This window comes from Nicotiana sylvestris, chromosome 5 (assembly GCF_000393655.2).
Source record: "Nicotiana sylvestris chromosome 5, ASM39365v2, whole genome shotgun sequence".
Classification (NCBI taxonomy): domain Eukaryota; kingdom Viridiplantae; phylum Streptophyta; class Magnoliopsida; order Solanales; family Solanaceae; genus Nicotiana; species Nicotiana sylvestris.
This window is the reverse complement of record NC_091061.1, coordinates 8,147,406-8,167,225: the sequence shown is the minus strand read 5'-3', so window position 1 is coordinate 8,167,225 and position 19,820 is coordinate 8,147,406. Positions and strand designations below refer to the sequence as shown.

The 19,820-nt window shown below is 37.1% G+C and overlaps 1 pseudogene; it reads left to right on the top strand.

Annotated features, from left to right (window-relative positions):
• The first annotated feature begins 661 nt into the window (after positions 1-661).
• On the top strand, positions 662-17,796 carry LOC104241698 (galactokinase-like; annotated as a pseudogene).
• The last annotated feature ends 2,024 nt before the right edge of the window (positions 17,797-19,820 follow it).

Here is a 19,820-nt window from a genome sequence, read left to right as displayed (position 1 = left end):
GCTTATTCCGTTGGATTTCTCCTTATCTCATTTAACTTTGTTAAAAAAAAAAAGTTAATAAAAGTTAGATAAATTTGGCGAGGTAAAAGGATTAGTCCTAGAAAATATGGAGTCATCTACAAAATATATCCATAATCTTTCGTATTCCAGATTCAGTTTATTTTATCTCAATCCAAAGAACTACCTTATATTCTTACTCTTGTCACCTTTTATATATTCCTATATTCACTAAAGCCCGTTTGGCTTAGCTGATTTAGAGTAGCTGATAAATATTAAGTGCTGAAAATTATTTTTAATTGCTAAAGCTGATTTAAAAAATAAGCAGTTACGTGCTTGGATAAAAGTGCTGAAATTAATAATAAGCAAGAACTGAGTGTACAAAGAGTTTTGTTTTAAAAATAAGTATTTTAGGGATAGAATAATAAATATTTTGGTCAAACCTAAAGTGCTTATAAGCTAAAATTTGATAAGTTGGGGGAGACCAACTTATGGCTTTTGACTTATTTTTGGCTTATAAGCACTTAACTTATAAGCACTTTTAATTTTACCAAACGCATAGATAAGCCAAAAAGTACTTATAAGCCAATTTGACCAGCTTATAACCTTAGCCAAACACCCTCTTAGTCTTATACAAAAAGATTTATAGAAACGTATTATTACAATGGGAGAAGTTTCACTGGTCAAACATGAAGAATTACCAGTTCCAATTTACTCTACACTGGTGCCTGTTTATGGCAGTGAATCACTACTCAAAGAAGCTGAAATTCGGTTCAAGAATTTGAAGTCCAAGTTCATTGACTTCTTTGGCCAATCTCCTGATATTTACGCTCGATCCCCAGGTTAATTCAAACATTCAAAAATTTTGCTTTTTATGTTAGTTATATATAAAAGGACAGCACGATGCATAAAGCATCCTGTATTCATGCAGAATCCGGAGAAGGGTCACATTCAAAGGATGTGATGTAAACAGTGTTGCGGAAGCCAAATGTATATAGTGTGAATAAGTCACAACTACTATACCAAAATTTATGACAGTCACCAAATAATAAATAAGACAATAAAGCAACAATAAAAGGAACACCAAAATTTACGAGGTTTGGCTAATTTTGCCTACTCCTCGGACACAACCAATATTTTATTCCACTCCAAAAATACAAGTGAAATAATACTAAAGAGAGAATATACAAATGCCTTAAGAAGATAAGAAGGCAAATGAGAGGTGTGTTTAAATCCTAAACATTAGGCCTCCTTTTATAGGGTGAAGTACCAACCAAAATTGGTACTTCACCGATGTGGGATTTCTGCCATTCAACAAATCTCCACCTTGGCAAAATTTCACATCTTCAATTTTCTCTCAATAACAAAATTTTAGTTGTGTCTTCATCTTCAATCTTCAGTGTTCAACAATGTTGATCAAATCCAAACAATGTTGAAACTTGACCGCAGTTACCACTTTTGTCAGTATATCAGCAGGATTCTCTGTAATATGAATTTTCTTCACCGTGACTCCACCTTCTTCTATGATTTCTCGTACGAAATGATATCGAACATCAATGTGCTTCGTCCTTGCATGATAAACTTGGTTCTTCGCTAATTGAATAGCACTTTGACTATCACAAAAAATTGTGATATTTTTTTGTTTAACACCAAGCTCCTTTGGCAACCCTTGAAGCCAAATTGCCTCCTTCACAGCCTCTGTAATAGCATGTACTCTGCCTCTGTTGTAGACAAAGCAACTGTTGACTGCAAAGTAGACTTCCAACTAACTGGTGCTTTTGCAAAAGTAAACACATAACCAATAGTTGATCTTCGTTTGTCCAGATCACCCGCAAAATCTGAGTCACAATATCCAACTACAGACTGATTGCCTTCCTGCTCAAAAACTAACCCAACATCTACAATATTATGAATATATCGTAGAATTCACTTCACAGCTTGCCAATGCTCCTTTCCTGGATTATGCATATATCTGCTAATAACTCCAACATCTTGTGAAATGTCAGGTCTCGTACAGACCATTGCATATATCAAGCTACTAACAATATTTGCGTATGGTACCTTTGACATATACTCTCATTCAGCTTCATCCTTTGGCGACATAGTATTACTTATCTTAAAATGGGGAGCAAGTGGAGTACTAACTGGCTTAGTCTTTTCATCTATGCCAAAACGTTGTAGTACTCTTTTCAAATATTCTTTCTGAGATAAACAGAGTTTCTTTGAACGTCTATCTCTTATTATCTCCATGCCAAGAATTTTCTTTGCCTCACCCAAATCCTTCATCTCGAACTCCTTCTTCAGTTGAATCTTCAACTTATCAATTTCTTCCGAATTCTTGGAAGCTATCAACATATAGGAGAAGATATACAAAGGAACCATCTTTAAGCTTGCGCAAATACACACAATGATCGTATTTTCTTCTCTTGTACCCTTGCCGCAACATAAACTCGTCAAATCGCTTGTACCATTGTCTAGAAGATTGTTTCAATCCGTACAATGATTTTTCAAGTTTGCACACCATATTTTCTTTTCCAACAACTTTGAATCCTTCTGGCTGAGTCATGTAGATTTCCTCCTCCAAGATTCCATGTAAAAACGCAGTTTTTACATCCATCTGAACTAGTTCCAAATTTAACTGTGCTACCAAAACCAACATAATTCTAATAGAGGAATGTTTTACAACTGGAGAAAACACTTCATTGTAATCAATTCCCTCCTTTTGAGCATATCCTTTGGCCACCAATCTTGCTTTGTAGCGAGCATCTACTTGGTTAGGAAATCCTTCCTTCTTTGCAAATACCCATTTGCACCCAATTGCTTTCTTTCCCTTCGGGAGATTGACCAATCTTCATGTATGATTCTGATAAAGGGACTGTATTTCATCATTCATGGCAATCCACCACTTATCTTCTTCTGAACTTTGGACTGCGTCTTTATAAGTGGTAGGAACATCATCAGCTACAATTGAGGTTGCACAAGCAACCGTCTCTATGAGACGAACAAGTTTCGTTATTGTTCTTTTTGGCCTGCTGGTTGCTATTGATTCAAGTTGTTGTTGAGGTTCCTGAGTTGGAATCTCCTCTACTGGCTCTCCTTCCAGAGGGTAATCTTCATTTGTTTCCTCCTCTGCTTCTTGTGTAGGAAAAATAAATTTTCCCTCAAACTCCACCTGCTTAGAAGCACCTTCATTTTGTTTGGTATCTTCTGTTACCTTATTTACCATAGCAGATTCATCAAAGGTAACATCCCTGCTGAATATTACTTTCTTTGTCATAGGACACCATAAGCGATATCCTTTGACTCCAGAAGTAATTCCCATAAAAATAGCCTTCTTTGCCCTTGGATCCAATTTTGACTCTGTCACATGATAATATGCAGTTGAGCCAAACACGTGCAAAGAGTCATAATCTACAGCAGGCTTTCCATACCATTTTTCAAATGGTGTCTTGCCATCAATAGCAGCAGATGGTAGACGATTAATGAGGTGACATGCATATGTAATTGCCTCAGCCCAAAATTCTTTGCCCAAGCCAGCATTGGACAACATACACCGTACCTTCTCCAGCAAGGTCCGGTTCATACGTTCTGCCACTCCATTCTGTTGTGGTGTATGTCTAACAGTGAAGTGTCGGACGATGCCATCATTTTCACAGACCTTATTGAAATGATCATTTTTGTATTCACCTCCATTGTCTGTGCGAATACACTTGATCCTCCTGCCTGTTTGATTCTCCACCATCGTCTTCCATTTGAGAAAAATTCCCAGCACTTCATCTTTGTTTTTCATTGTATACACCCACACTCTTCGAGAAAAATCATCAACAAAGGTTACAAAATAGTGCTTCCCACCCAATGAAGGTGTTTTGGAAGGACCCCAAACATCAGAGTGTACATAATCCAAAATGCCTTTAGTATTATGGATCGCTGTACCAAATTTAACCCTTGTCTGTTTCCCTTTGACACAATGCTCACAAAACTCCAAGTTGCAAGCCTTTACTCCTTTTAACAATCCTTGATCTGATAGAGTTTTCAAGGATTTTCCTCCAGCATGTCCCAAGCGCATGTGCCATAGCTTGGTTGCTTCTGCCTCTTTGTCGTCACTGGATGTTACTGTCGCTGTCCCAATAACTGTACTGCCACGATAGCGGTACATATTATTATTCTTCCGATTAGCCTTCATTACCACTAGTGCACCGGAGCATACTCTCATCACTCCATTTTCTGCAATGATTTTGAACCCTTTTGATTCTAGGGCTCCCACAGAGATGAGATTCTTCTTCAAATCCGGTACATATCGAACATCTGTTAATGTTCTGATCATTCCATCATGGTTCCTTAATCGTATTGAACCAATGCCATATGAGGTAAGAGGGCTGTTATCCGCTGTGTGGATGACTCCATATTCTCCTTCTTGAAATTCCATGAACCAGTCCCTGTTGGGACACATATGATAGCTACAAGCCGAGTCCATCAACCATATGTCTGATGATGTTGATGACTCTGTTGTAACTAATGAGAAGTCTGAATCATCACAATCAGCTACATTTGAATCCATAATGGCCTTTCCATTGTTATGTTTGGCCTTATTCTTCAACTTCGGACAGTCTTTCTTCCAGTGCCCTTTTTCTCGACAAAAGGCACATTCATCTTTGCTGGGTCTGGATCTTGACTTGGATCTTCCCTTCTTTGTCCTCGTTTGATTTTGAGGACGACCCCTCACAAACAGTGCTTCTCCTTCTCCGCCCTTCTGTTTTTCTCGCTTTCTTTGTTCATAGCTGTACAAAGCTGAACAAACTTCTCTGAGAGAAATTTCGTCATTTCCATGGAGTAGAGTAGTTTCAAGATACTCGTACTCATCAGGAAGTGACCCCAATAACATCAAGGCCAAGTCACCATCATCAAAAGTTGCATCCATATTTTGCAAATTTGTGACCAACTTATTGAAACTGGTGATATGTTCGTTCATTGTGGTACCAGGAACATAGGTGAAGCGAAACCGTCTCTTCTTCATGTACAATTTATTTTGACTATTTTTCTTCAAAAATTTATCCTCCAGTGCTTTCCATAATTTACTTGCAGAAGTTTCCTTTGTGTATGGATATTTCTGCTCTCTAACAAGGTAGGATCGAATGGTACCGCAAGCAACACGGTTGATAATTCTCCAATCTTCTTCTCCAATAACATCTGGTCTTTTTTCTTCAATGGCCAGATCTAGCCCTTGTTGAAAAAGGACATCTAGAACCTCGCCTTGCCACATCCCAAAATGTCCGGACCCGTCAAAAATTTCTACCGCAAATTTCGCATTTGACACAATTCTTGTCATAAGCGAAGATGCCAATGATGACGTATTGTTGACACTTGATGTAGATTCTTCTTGTTTATTGTCTCCCATCTTTGACACAAATATTATTTAATAGCTGACGACACAAATCAAGATTATTTCCTTTCTGGTGTGGAAGATCAGACTAAGCTGCAACCACAGAGCATACTCAGACAGAACCTTGACTCAGTTACCAAGATAAATCTTTTCTGATGTGGAAGATCAGACTATGCTGCAACCACAGAGCATACTTAGACAGTACCTTGGCTCTGATACCAATTGTTGCGGAAGCCAAATGTATATAGTGTGAATAAGTCACAACTACTATACCAAAAATTATGACAGCCACCAAATAATAAATAAGACAATAAAGCAACAATAAAAGGAACACCAGAATTTACGAGGTTCGGCTAATTTTGCCTACTCCTCGGACACAACCAATATTTTATTCCACTCCAAAAATACAAGTGAAATAATACTAAAGAGAGAAGATACAAATGCCTTAAGAAGATAAGAAGGCAAATGAGAGGTGTGTTTAAATCCTAAACATTAGGCCTCCTTTTATAGGGTGAAGTACCAATTTAATTAGTACTTCACCGATGTGGGATTTCTTCCATTCAAGAGACAGCCTATTAGGCTGCTTCAACAGCTCGAACCCATGACCTATAGATTGAATTCCCTTAATATAGGTTGACATTATTATATTTTTTTAATCTCCATATCGAATTCCTGGTTCTGGCAAGTTTCATATCTCAAGAGTGATATTTTTATGTTTTTTTAATCCCTTGATAAAATTTCTGGCTCCGTTACGGGATGTATAGTCCTATGTTTTTATTTATGTGACACACACCGGCATATCATATAAGTCAAATTAATTTTAAACTTGATGTGATTTCAATTAATTGAGATTAAGTTTTAGTCATGTTAATATGTTTACTTTACGTTTATTGCTTCTTAAGAGTTTCTTATATGCTACTAAAAGCATATAGAACTTCTGTAGCAATATTTTTCTTATTTTTGATTTTATCTTATAGTATATATTTTGAGTGACATGAGATTAAATGGAGCGACATGGATAATGATAATTTATATACGGAACTTGCTTGGGATTAAGGCATATACGTTGTTATGTCTATTCACACACATTTTTTCACATAGAAATTGGTTGACACTAAGAATTCTAGTTCATTATACTTTTTCCCCCCTTCTAATATGATGTTTTATTCTAATTGATTTTTAACATCTTAAACTTTTTATTCATTTGAAAACTTTGCATTTAAACTTTCATGTTGATGTCTTTATGGTTAAATATGTAGGAAGAGTGAATTTGATTGGAGAACACATTGACTATGAGGGGTATTCTGTATTGCCGATGGCGATTCGACAAGATACGATTGTTGCTATACGGAAGTGCGATAGTAATGAGTCTGAGAAGCTTCTTCGAATTGCAAATGTAAATAGTGACAAATATTCTCTGTGCACTTACCCTGCTGATCCACTGCAGGTAGTACATTATTGATGATCATATTGTTATTTTTTATTCATTTATTTATTTGGTTTGATGGTGGCATGAGTTGAGCTTAAATGGAGAAGTGAGGGTTCATATAGTCGATCTAACTTGTTTGGCGCTGAGGTGTAGTTGTTGTTATTATTGTTACTACAACTGGTAATAGAAGCATAGTATTGGTTGCTCTTTATTTTAAATATTTGCATTCTATCTGGAATTTCGTCTTGGCGTATTTTGGTAAAGTTGTTGTCATGTGACCAGAAGGTTACGGGTTCGAGCCGTGGAAACAGCCTCTTACAGAAATGCAGGGTAATGCTGCGTACGATAGACTCTTGTGGTCTGACCTTCCCCGGACCCGCACCTAACGGGAACTTAATGCATCGGGCTGCCCTTATTTATGCATTCTGTCTTGAATTCCAGTTGGTGATACATTTTCATATGTGAAGAGTTCAATAAAATATGTTGGGGTGGCGGAGATGGGAGTTTCTTGATTCATTTCGGAGGGCGGAAAATGAAAGAAACGGAAAAAGTTATGGAGTTTGATGGATCTTGAGAATTTTCATTACCTTTTTCCTAGCATTTTAAATATTTTTTACTTCCATATTTGCAGGACATTGATGTGAAAAACCACAAATGGGGTCATTATGTCATTTGCGGGTAAGTATTTACTTTCTATTGGTTTTTCTTGTTACATGATTTTACGGTTGTTTTAGATCGAAGCATATTGATGGACACTAAGTTTTCTTGTTTTAGTACTCATACATTGCATAAACTCTTGGGTGATAACTGATAAGGACTGCCTGAAGTTTGAATTATCCAAAAAATGAATCCTTTTCATAACTTTTGTCATGGTAAGATGATAAGCAATGTTGTACAGGTACAAGGGTTTCTATGAGTATGTCAAATTGAAAGGAATCGATGTTGGTGAACCAGTCGGACTTGATATTGTTGTTGATGGTACAGTTCCGACAGGTATATGCTTTGCTATCTTAGATCAATGTCTGTGTACCAGTCAGTTCTTTGTCATATTTCAAATATAGTGAGGTCACGGGTTCAAGTCGTGGAAACAGCCTCTTGCAGAAATGTAGGGTAAGGCTGTGTACAATAGACCCTTGTGGTCCGGCCCTTCCCCGGACCCCGCGTGTAGCGGGAGCTTAGTGAACCGGACTACCCTTCTTTTGTCATGGATTTAATTTTGTCGATGTAGGTTCTGGTCTATCAAGCTCTGCAAAACTTGTTTGCTCTTCGACTATTGCTATAATGGCTGCATTAGGTGTTAACCTTCCCAAGGTAATGTATAACCATCTTCTAAATTGCTATAACATGAATATTGTGAATCTAATTTCTTCTCCGTTATGTATTTACTGTTGAGTTTTGGATTGTTGAGTTTTTGTTTAAGATGAAATAGTCTTAAAATGAGAGTGAATGGGAAATGGGATTTGGATTTGGATTTGGATTTGGATTTGATCAAATGATCGATCGATTGATTAATTATTTGGATCAAATTTATTTGTTAATAGTGAATATTAACGTGATATAATCCGTGTTTGTAACAGATGTTTTTCAATCCGTGTATTGTGTTGCACCAAGAAAGCAACAAGATGCCTAGTGCACCTCCCACCATGGCCAAGTGCTCCTCCCACCAAGCAAGTGTTCATTCCACCGTGTAAGTGCTTCCTCCATGATATCCTAATGCTTGTTCCACCATGGAGGGGGCAGATTTCTCTCACATGACTGCTATAAATAGAGCAGAAGTTGTAGAGAAAGAAGAACACACCGGAAAAAAACACTCGAAACACTCAGTATACCTTTGATATACACTCTGTATATAATTGATATACACTTTGTATACATTCAAACTACACTCGGTATACACTGTGTATACACTGGAAAAACGAATTGCAATCTGATATCCTCTTCAGTAAGAATTCAACATCGGCTATACATTGCATTCCTTCCTCTCAGAATTTTCATTCGACTTATGAGTTCTCCCTTGTTCTGCATTTTTTTAAAACTACAAACAAAGCAACTGTAAGTGTGATTTGCTGCCGAACTTTGCGTTCGCTGAAATACTGGGGTTTGAAGTACCGCTACACCAGTGTGTAATTCGTTCTATCTTGGGAGTAAATAATCCATAACCTTGGGTACTAGGAGGGGATTAAATTCCTTAAGGAAACACTGTAAATTCAGTGAGCTCGAATTAATTTTTGTTTCAGTTATATCATTTATATTTACGTATGTTACTGCTGTATGTAGCTGATAAAGAGGATAATATATATCTAAGAGTGGAAAAGTTAAAACTTGATCTTCCATCATTTCATATTTATACCAGATAAGAAGTACTATACAGGAAACAACAAACAACATTTACTGCTATATTATACGACCGCAGAATTGAAATGCTGTATCCAACCTGAGCATTTGATTAGACATGTTCCTTTTCCTCTTAGAAAATTCTTCTAAAGGAGATAATCTTTCCTTAAGGCGACGGATAGAAAAGTGACAATTTTGCTTTTTCGTGCAGAAAGAAATTGCACAACTTACTTGTGAATGTGAAAGGCATATCGGCACACAATCTGGTGGAATGGATCAGGTATTGTTTTCAAACTCTACATTTTGATCCTTTAGTCATATGTGTATCTTTATGCTGAAAGCCAGTTAATCCTTTTGCAGGCCATATCTGTTATGGCGCAATCTGGAACTGCTGAGCTGATTGATTTCAATCCTATTCGTGCAACGGATGTACAACTACCTGCTGGTGGATCTTTTGTAATAGCCCATTCTTTAGCCGAATCACAAAAAGCAGTTACTGCAGATGCTGCAGTTAACTACAATAATCGGGTTGTTGAATGTCGTCTAGCTGCAGTAAGTTTATTCATCCTTGCTGTCATAATTGCAGCGTCTTCGAGCACAAATGATCAACGTGTCTCGCAACACGTAGTTCTACTTATCTGTTTACTACTGGTTGTTATGACATTTGAAAGTTGGCTTTCAAAAATGTATTGATGCAACAATTTGAAAGCAATATGCTACGATTTGACAAATAGTAGAATACAACAACAACAACAACACAATATAATCCCACAGGTGGGGTATGGGGAGGATAGTGTGTACGCGGACCTTACCCCTACCCGGAGGATAGAAAGGTTGTTTCCAATAGATCTTCGCCTCAAGAAGATGATATAGGATATAACTTATATACACTGACGGTAAAAATACCTGTTTAGTTTATGTTAACATGTTGTAGCAGGTTAATTTATTCCGACTTATTATGAATGGTTGCCTATAATTATCCTTTTCAGGTAACTTGATAGTGTAAAAATCTATTTACACTATCAGTGGATAAAAGTTAAACTCGTCGGAATATGCCTAATAGATTAACTCGTTCTCAATTTGCTGCTTTTCCCCCCTTAATGGCGGCCGTTTGATCTTTTACAGATTGTGTTGGGCATAAAGCTGGGAATGGAACCTCAAGAGGCAATCTGTAATGTAAAAACACTTTCAGATTGTGTGTATCATTTGCTGGTACACTTGAATCTTCTGATCCTGTCCTCGCCGTGAAGGTATAAATTTCGTCTCCACTCAGGTCAATCTATCTATCTTGATTTCGTTGTTTTTCAAGTCTAGTATCCTTACTCCCATTTGTTAGGATGCTTGTCTCGGGTTGTATGTCTGTTGATGCGAATGATCATGAATCTAAGTTGCTCGGACAGGGGTGTGGGTGTCCGACACAGGTGCGGATCTAGAGCTCGGATCCTTCGAGATGTAAATTCTAAGATTCGAGGATACGGATCCTAGTACGGATATGGGTGCGGGGATCCGGCTAAATAATTCAAAAAAATATAAAAATATCTCTAAATTATGTGAAGTACTTACGTATAACTTGTAAAGTGTGGATTTCTTTTTTATTGTCAAGTTGTAGATAACTAATGGATTGATTTCCTAAATAAGGTATGCTATTTTCTTCAAATTTTCCCTATTTTTGGTTCTTATTTCGGGAATCGAATTGTATTTTGTCTCGAACTTTTCCGCCTGTCCTGGTCAAAGTACCCAAAATTATATCCCATACCAACACCTATACTAGTGTCGTGTCGATACGGGTGTGGCACCTAAACTGCCATGTCGGAGAAACTTAGTCGTGAATAGCAGGATATTCAGTTTTAATTCAATCTTGGAGGAAAATCATTGTAGTTTACCATATAAAACAATTGTTTGCATGATCTTTCGCTTGTTTTACAGTAAGCTTTAACATGTTCTGTTGCTGCTATAGGAATTTTTGCATGAGGAACCATATGCAGCCGAAGATATTGAGAAAATCACACAAGAAAAGTTGGAAACTATCTTTGCCAATTCTTCTACTTCTTTGGACGTGCTTAGAGCGGCCAAGTATTACAAATTGCATCAGGTGTTTATATGTTCGTTTAAATGATTCTAATTTTCCATTTTCTATGCACTTATCTCTTGGACGACCCTTCCTCGGACCTTGCGTGAATCGGGATGCTTCGTGTACCGCGCTGCCCTTTTTTTTACCTCTGGGACGTAGGTTAGATAATAGGATACTTATGATTGCAGAATTCTCTACTTCTCCCTGTTAAAATTCATTGCTAGAACTCCTCCAATGTTGCTGCGGCTTTGAAAGTTGAAGATTATTGATGGATTTTCTTCCCATGCACAACATAGAACTACCATGTTCAACTGAACCCAAAACTTTTCTTGCGGAGCATAAATTTAGTAAAGAATCACTAGAACTATAATAAAGAGTGGATATGAACCCATAACTTTATTGCTGAACCCATAGAACTGAAATCTTAGATCCGCCTCTCTCTGCATGTTGAGTGTAATTTATAATCAATCAGTACATTTGACTGATGATGCTTCATCTTTAAGAGGGCTGCTCATGTATATTCTGAAGCGAAACGTGTCCATGCTTTTACAGACACTGTATCCTCAAAATTAAGGTAAGTCATCCATTCATAACGCCCTTGTTTTTTAACGTCGTTGTCCAGATTAATGTAATAGTTTAACCTTTAAACACAATCTTGTATATTTGCAGGGAAGAAGACATGCTGAAAAAGCTTGGTTTCCTTATGAATGAGAGTCATTACAGCTGCAGTGTTCTCTATGAGTGCAGCTAATTTAGTTTCTTACTATAATGTTGCTATTGTAACATGTAACTAATGATTATCGTCACACAAATAATAACAATTACATAATCAAGACGTTAAATATATTTTCTCGGTGTCTCTGATTTTGATATATCAAATATGATTTTAACCTATGTACATTGACAATCTAAAGAATTTTACACTATCAATATATTTTAACATGTTATAGTAGGTCGCCCGATCTTATTTTCCAGGTTACTAATCTACGTTATATAGATAGTTACCTGTAATTATTTTCAAAATTCTTTTTATCGAATATAGATAGTATATAGAAGTTAAGCTTATCGAATATTTTCTTTTTATCAGTTGTCCCGAATTAGAAGAGCTTGTTAAGATTTGTCGAGATAATGGTGCTCTCGGAGCGAGGATTACAGGAGCTGGATGGGGTGGATGTGCTGTGGCTTTAGTGAAAGAGTCTTGTTCCACAGTTTATACTCAATTTGAAGGTTAGTTTCATTATTCCCCGAGGTTGAAAAATGGCAACCCGGTACACAAAGTATCCTGCATTCATGTAGGGTCCGGAAAAGGGTCGCACCTCAAGGGATGTGATATAGACAGCCTCCCCTAATGTAAGCATTAGTGCCTGCTTCCAAGGCTGTTCTCGAGGTTGAAAATGTTGATGTTTGGCAAAATGCCAAAGTCCCACATTGGTTGGGAGTTAAGTTTGGGGGGATTTTTCCCCTATAAAAGAAGGCCTAATGTTTAGGATTGAAACACACCTCTCATTTGCCTTCTCATCTGTTTAAGGCATTTGTATCTTCTCTCTTTAGTATTATTTCACTTGTATTTTGGAGTGGAATAAAATATTTGGTTGTGTCCGAGGAGTAGGCAGAATTAGCCGAACCTCGTAAATTCTGGTGTTCCCTTTATTATTGCTTTATTGTCTTATTTATTATTTGGTGGCTGTCATAATTTTTGGTATAGTAGTTGTGACTTATTCACACTCTATACATTTGGCTTCCGCAACAATTGGTATCAGAGCCAAGGTACTGTCTAAGTATGCTCTGTGGTTGCAGCATAGTCTGATCTTCCACATCAGAAAAGATTTATCTTGGTAACTGAGTCAAGGTTCTGTCTGAGTATGCTCTGTGGTTGCAGCTTAGTCTGATCTTCCACACCAGAAAGGAAATAATCTTGATTTGTGTCGTCAGCTATTAAATAATATTTGTGTCAAAGATGGGAGACAATAAACAAGAAGAATCTACATCAAGTGTCAACAATACGTCATCATTGGCATCTTCGCTTATGACAAGAATTGTGTCAAATGCGAAATTTGCGGTCGAAATATTTGACGGGTCCGGACATTTTGGGATGTGGCAAGGCGAGGTTCTAGATGTCCTTTTTCAACAAGGGCTAGATCTGGCCATTGAAGAAAAGAAACCAGATGTTATTGGAGAAGAAGATTGGAGAATTATCAACCGTGTTGCTTGCGGTACCATTCGATCCTACCTTGCTAGAGAGCAGAAATATCCATACACAAAGGAAACTTCTGCAAGTAAATTATGGAAAGCACTGGAGGATAAATTTTTGAAGAAAAACAGTCAAAATAAATTGTACATGAAGAAGAGACTGTTTCACTTCACCTATGTTCCTGGTACCACGATGAATGAACATATCACCAGTTTCAATAAGTTGGTTACAGATTTGCAAAATATGGATACAACTTATGATGATGGTGACTTGGCCTTGATGTTGTTGGCGTCACTTCCTGATGAGTACGAGCACCTTGAAACTACTCTACTCCATGGAAATGACGAAGTTTCTCTCAGAGAAGTTTGTTCGGCTTTGTACAGCTATGAACAAAGAAAGCGAGAAAAACAGAAGGGCGGAGAAGGAGAAACACTATTTGTGAGGGGTCGTCCTCAAAATCAAACGAGGACAAAGAAGGGAAGATCCAAGTCAAGATCCAGACCCAGCAAAGATGAATGTGCCTTTTGTCGAGAAAAAGGGCACTGGAAGAAAGACTGTCCGAAGTTGAAGAATAAGGCCAAACATAACAATGGAAAGGCCATTATGGATTCAAATGTAGCTGATTGTGATGATTCAGACTTCTCATTAGTTACAACAGAGTCATCAACATCTTCAGACATATGGTTGATGGACTCGGCTTGTAGCTATCATATGTGTCCCAACAGGGACTGGTTCGTGGAATTTCAAGAAGGAGAATATGGAGTCGTCCACACAGCGGATAACAGCCCTCTTACCTCATATGGCATTGGTTCAATACGATTAAGGAACCATGATGGAATGATCAGAACATTGATAGATGTTCGATATGTACCGGATTTGAAGAAGAATCTCATCTCTGTGGGAGCCCTAGAATCAAAAGGGTTCAAAATCATTGCAGAAAATGGAGTGATGAGAGTATGCTCCGGTGCACTAGTGGTAATGAAGGCTAATCGGAAGAATAATAATATGTACCGCTATCGTGGCAGTACAGTTATTGGGACAGCGACAGTGACATCCAGTGACGACAAAGAGGCAGAAGCAACCAAGCTATGGCACATGCGCTTGGGACATGCTGGAGGAAAATCCTTGAAAACTCTATCAGATCAAGGATTGTTAAAAGGAGTAAAGGCTTGCAACTTGGAGTTTTGTGAGCATTGTGTCAAAGGGAAACAGACAAGGGTTAAATTTGGTACAACGATCCATAATACTAAAGGCATTTTGGATTATGTACACTCTGATGTTTGGGGTCCTTCCAAAACACCTTCATTGGGTGGGAAGCACTATTTTGTAACCTTTGTTGATGATTTTTCTCGAAGAGTGTGGGTGTATACAATGAAAAACAAAGATGAAGTGCTGGGAATTTTTCTCAAATGGAAGACGATGGTGGAGAATCAAACAGGCAGGAGGATCAAGTGTATTCGCACAGACAATGGAGGTGAATACAAAAATGATCATTTCAATAAGGTCTGTGAAAATGATGGCATCGTCCGACACTTCACTGTTAGACATACACCACAACAGAATGGAGTGGCAGAACGTATGAACCGGACCTTGCTGGAGAAGGTACGGTGTATGTTGTCCAATGCTGGCTTGGGCAAAGAATTTTGGGCTGAGGCAATTACATATGCATGCCACCTCATTAATCGTCTACCATCTGCTGCTATTGATGGCAAAACACCATTTGAAAAATGGTACGGAAAACCTGCTGTAGATTATAACTCTTTGCACGTGTTTGGCTCAACTGCATATTATCATGTGACGGAGTCAAAATTGGATCCAAGGGCAAAGAAGGCTATTTTTATGGGAATTACTTCTGGAGTCAAAGGATATCGCTTATGGTGCCCTATGACAAAGAAAGTAATATTCAGCAGAGATGTTACCTTTGATGAATTTGCTATGGTAAATAAGGTAACAGAAGATACCAAACAAAATGAAGGTGCTTCTAAGCAGGTGGAGTTTGAGGGAAAATTTATTTTTCCTACACAAGAAGCAGAGGAGGAAACAAATGAAGATTACCCTCTGGAAGGAGAGCCAGTAGAGGAGATTCCAACTCAGGAATCTCAACAACAACTTGAATCAATAGCAACCAGCAGGCCAAAAAGAACAATAACGAAACCTGTTCGTCTCATAGAGACGGTTGCTTGTGCAACCTCAATTGTAGCTGATGATGTTCCTACTACTTATAAAGACGCTGTCCAAAGTTCAGAAGAAGATAAGTGGAGGATTGCCATGAATGATGAAATACAGTCCCTTCATCAGAATCATACATGGAGATTGGCCAATCTCCCGAAGGGAAAGAAAGCAATTGGGTGCAAATGGGTATTTGCAAAGAAGGAAGGATTTCCTAACCAAGTAGATGTTCGCTACAAAGCAAGATTGGTGGCCAAAGGATATGCTCAAAAGGAGGGAATTGATTACAATGAAGTGTTTTCTCCAGTTGTAAAACATTCCTCCATTAGAATTATGTTGGCTTTGGTAGCACAATTGGATTTGGAACTAGTTCAGATGGATGTAAAAACTGCGTTTTTACATGGAAACTTGGAGGAGGAAATCTACATGACTCAGCCAGAAGGATTCAAAGTTGCTGGAAAAGAAAATATGGTGTGCAAACTTGAAAAATCGTTGTACGGATTGAAACAATCTTCTAGACAATGGTACAAGCGATTTGACGAGTTTATGTTGCGGCAAGGGTACAAGAGAAGCAAATACGATCATTGTGTGTATTTGCACAAGCTTAAAGATGGTTCCTTTGTATATCTTCTCCTATATGTTGATGATATGTTGATAGCTTCCAAGAATTCGGAAGAAATTGATAAGTTGAAGATTCAACTGAAGAAGGAGTTCGAGATGAAGGATTTGGGTGAGGCAAAGAAAATTCTTGGCATGGAGATAATTAGAGATAGACGTTCAAAGAAACTCTGTTTATCTCAAAAGGAATATTTGAAGAGAGTACTTCAACGTTTTGGCATAGATGACAAGACTAAGCCAGTTAGTACTCCACTTGCTTCCCATTTTAAGCTAAGTACTACTATGTCGCCAATGGATGAAGCTGAACGAGAGTATATGTCAAAGGTACCATACGCAAATGCTGTTGGTAGCTTGATGTATGCAATGGTTTGCACAAGGCCTGACATTTCACAAGCTGTTGGAGTTATTAGCAGATATATGCACAATCCAGGGAAGGAGCATTGGCAAGCTGTGAAGTGGATTCTACGGTATATTCATAATACTGTAGATGTCGGGTTAGTTTTTGAGCAGGAAGACAATCAGTTTGTAGTTGGATATTGTGACTCAGATTTTGCGGGTGATATGGACAAACGAAGATCAACTACTGGTTATGTGTTTACTTTTGCAAAGGCACCAGTTAGTTGGAAGTCTACTTTGCAGTCAACAGTTGCTTTGTCTACAACAGAGGCAGAGTACATGGCTATTACAGATGCTGTGAAAGAGGCAATTTGGCTTCAAGGATTGCTAAAGGAGCTTGGTGTTGAACAAAAAGGTATCACAATTTTTTGTGATAGTCAAAGTGCTATTCAATTAGCGAAGAACCAAGTTTATCATGCAAGGACGAAGCACATTGATGTTCGGTATCATTTCGTACGAGAAATCATAGAAGAAGGTGGAGTCACGGTGAAGAAAATTCATACTACAGAGAATCCTGCTGATATGCTGACAAAGGTGGTGACTGCGGTCAAGTTTCAACATTGTTTGGATTTGATCAACATTGTTGAACACTGAAGATTGAAGATGAAGACACAACCAAAATTTGTTATTGAGAGAGAATTGAAAATGTGGAATTTTGCCAAGGTGGAGATTTGTTGAAGTTTGGCAAAATGCCAAAGTCCCACATTGGTTGGGAGTTAAGTTTGGGGGGATTTTTCCCCTATAAAAGAAGGCCTAATGTTTAGGATTGAAACACACCTCTCATTTGCCTTCTCATCTGTTTAAGGCATTTGTATCTTCTCTCTTTAGTATTATTTCACTTGTATTTTGGAGTGGAATAAAATATTTGGTTGTGTCCGAGGAGTAGGCAGAATTAGCCGAACCTCGTAAATTCTGGTGTTCCCTTTATTATTGCTTTATTGTCTTATTTATTATTTGGTGGCTGTCATAATTTTTGGTATAGTAGTTGTGACTTATTCACACTCTATACATTTGGCTTCCGCAACAGAAAATCTCCAAAATATGACTAGATCTTAACATTATGCAATTTGTTAACTAAAATAGTTGTTATTTTGTTTCAGGAGCAATTCTATCAATCAAGGATTGACAAAGGAATAATCAATAAGGATGATCTTGGTCTCTATATTTTTGCATCAAAGCCCTCTAGTGGTGCGGCTATTATCAAATATTAGCCTGTTAACCACCTTATTAAACTTAGGTCATGGGTTCAAGCCGTGAAAGTAGCTACTAATACTTGCATTAGAGTAAGCTGTCTACATTTCATTCCTTGGAGTGCGGCCCTTCCCCGACCCTGCTTGAACACGGAATGTTTTGTACACCGTACTGCCTTTTTAACCTCCTTAGTGAACTAGCTAAATTCATTATCATCTACTATATTTCTAATCAGGAAATAAGGGTAATACTTCTCCATCTTATGAAATCTATGGTGTGTTCTAGTTAGCTACTTTTTGTACATACTACCTTTATTAGAAAATAGAAAATGGATTGACTTGCTTTAAGTACTTGTACTGCACTGAATGTGAGTGGCACAGGAATGCTTTTGTCAACTTTTCCATATATTCATAGAGTATTTTTAATCATACAAGTTATATCTATAATAATTTTTATATTGTTTCTAACTATATATATATATATATATATATATATATATATATATATATATATATATTAGAAATTTATATTTGACTTGAGACAGATAATTGCTGCAAACACTATTGCAGGCTAAGGATAACAACATACAATATTTGTTAATTTCAACCAGGGACAGATATAGTTGAACCCAGTATTTTTTACCAGAACCATTTATCTGTGTGTATGCGTGAAAATTCGCAAAGATTTCAACAAATATTTAATTTTGAACCCATAATTTTCACGAACAATAAATATCAAGCCTATTAAGTTTAAATGCTGGATCTGCCTTTAGTTTTTGCTCCTAATAATAGCCACCTCTAGGTGCAGGATTTTCTATTTTTTTTTTAAAGAAAAAAATTAAACAACAACTGCCCAATCTTAAAGCTTCATATTATTAGTTTTACATCACGTTAGTAAAGTCACACATTATATTGCAAAGCAACAGAGGAAAGACGAAAAAAAAACATTCAAGAAAAAGAAAAAAAGATAACAGAATTTTTTTTTAAAATATTATTGCTAGAGAACACAGGCCAATCACCACAAATTTTTTATAGATATATAAGTATAACAATCTTTCAATCTCCTTACAATAAGAAAACAACTAATGTGAAACCATCACAAAAATCCCCCTACTAAATTTGGTACGAATTCAAATTTAGTCGATCTCGATATAAATATCGAATTTCAAATAAAAAATAGAAAAAAGACCATCACAACAATCCTACGTATTAAACATGACCCTTACAAAATAACTTGAACTTAAAATTGGAAGACCTAGGATCCCAATATAGTCCAATTTCATCATCAACACTTAGTCCACGATCTTTAAACAAATCCAAACACACAAGTGCATAATCATTATTAGGCAACATCTCAAAATAAGCCAATTCATCATGATACTTCTTAGGGTTTTTCTGATTAGTTTCGTCCCATAAATCGATATTCTTCTTGCGCCCTGTCTCAACAACGTTAGCCATATCCAACGTCCAATATCGAAAAATATGGTCGAAAGCTTCAGCGGAAGGCACGATCAACTTCCCGACGACTGCCTCGTAATGCGTGATGAGTTTTTTAATTTGCCACGGATCCTTTAAATCAATAATTGGAGGAGGGTATATGTCCCTAATTTCTTTTATTTGACGAGTTACTATCCACGGCGTGTTGCTAGCTTTACATGCTTCTTCTTCTGCTTTTGTCGGGATGAAATTGTAAACTAAAGTCTTTTTCATGTTGCGGATTCGAGTCACCAAAAAAGAAAGAAAAATTATTTGATGAATTTTACCAAAGAAGTGAATTTCAGACAATGTTTTGAGGAAAAGTTTAGGATTTTATAGGGATGTTTTGGTATTGAATTTGGAAAGTTAAAATAGTAAAGAATATTTTCCTACTAAGACTGGGATTCACATTTTTACTGTATATAGAATGAACAATTTAGGTCGGTTATGATTCTTTCCTTGTGTATAATTGTACACCAAAGGAAATATTATTAGGCATTATTTTGATATTTTCTCAAACTGTGATTGTCGTGTTATTTTAAAAAAAAAATTCAATTTTAATAATGTCA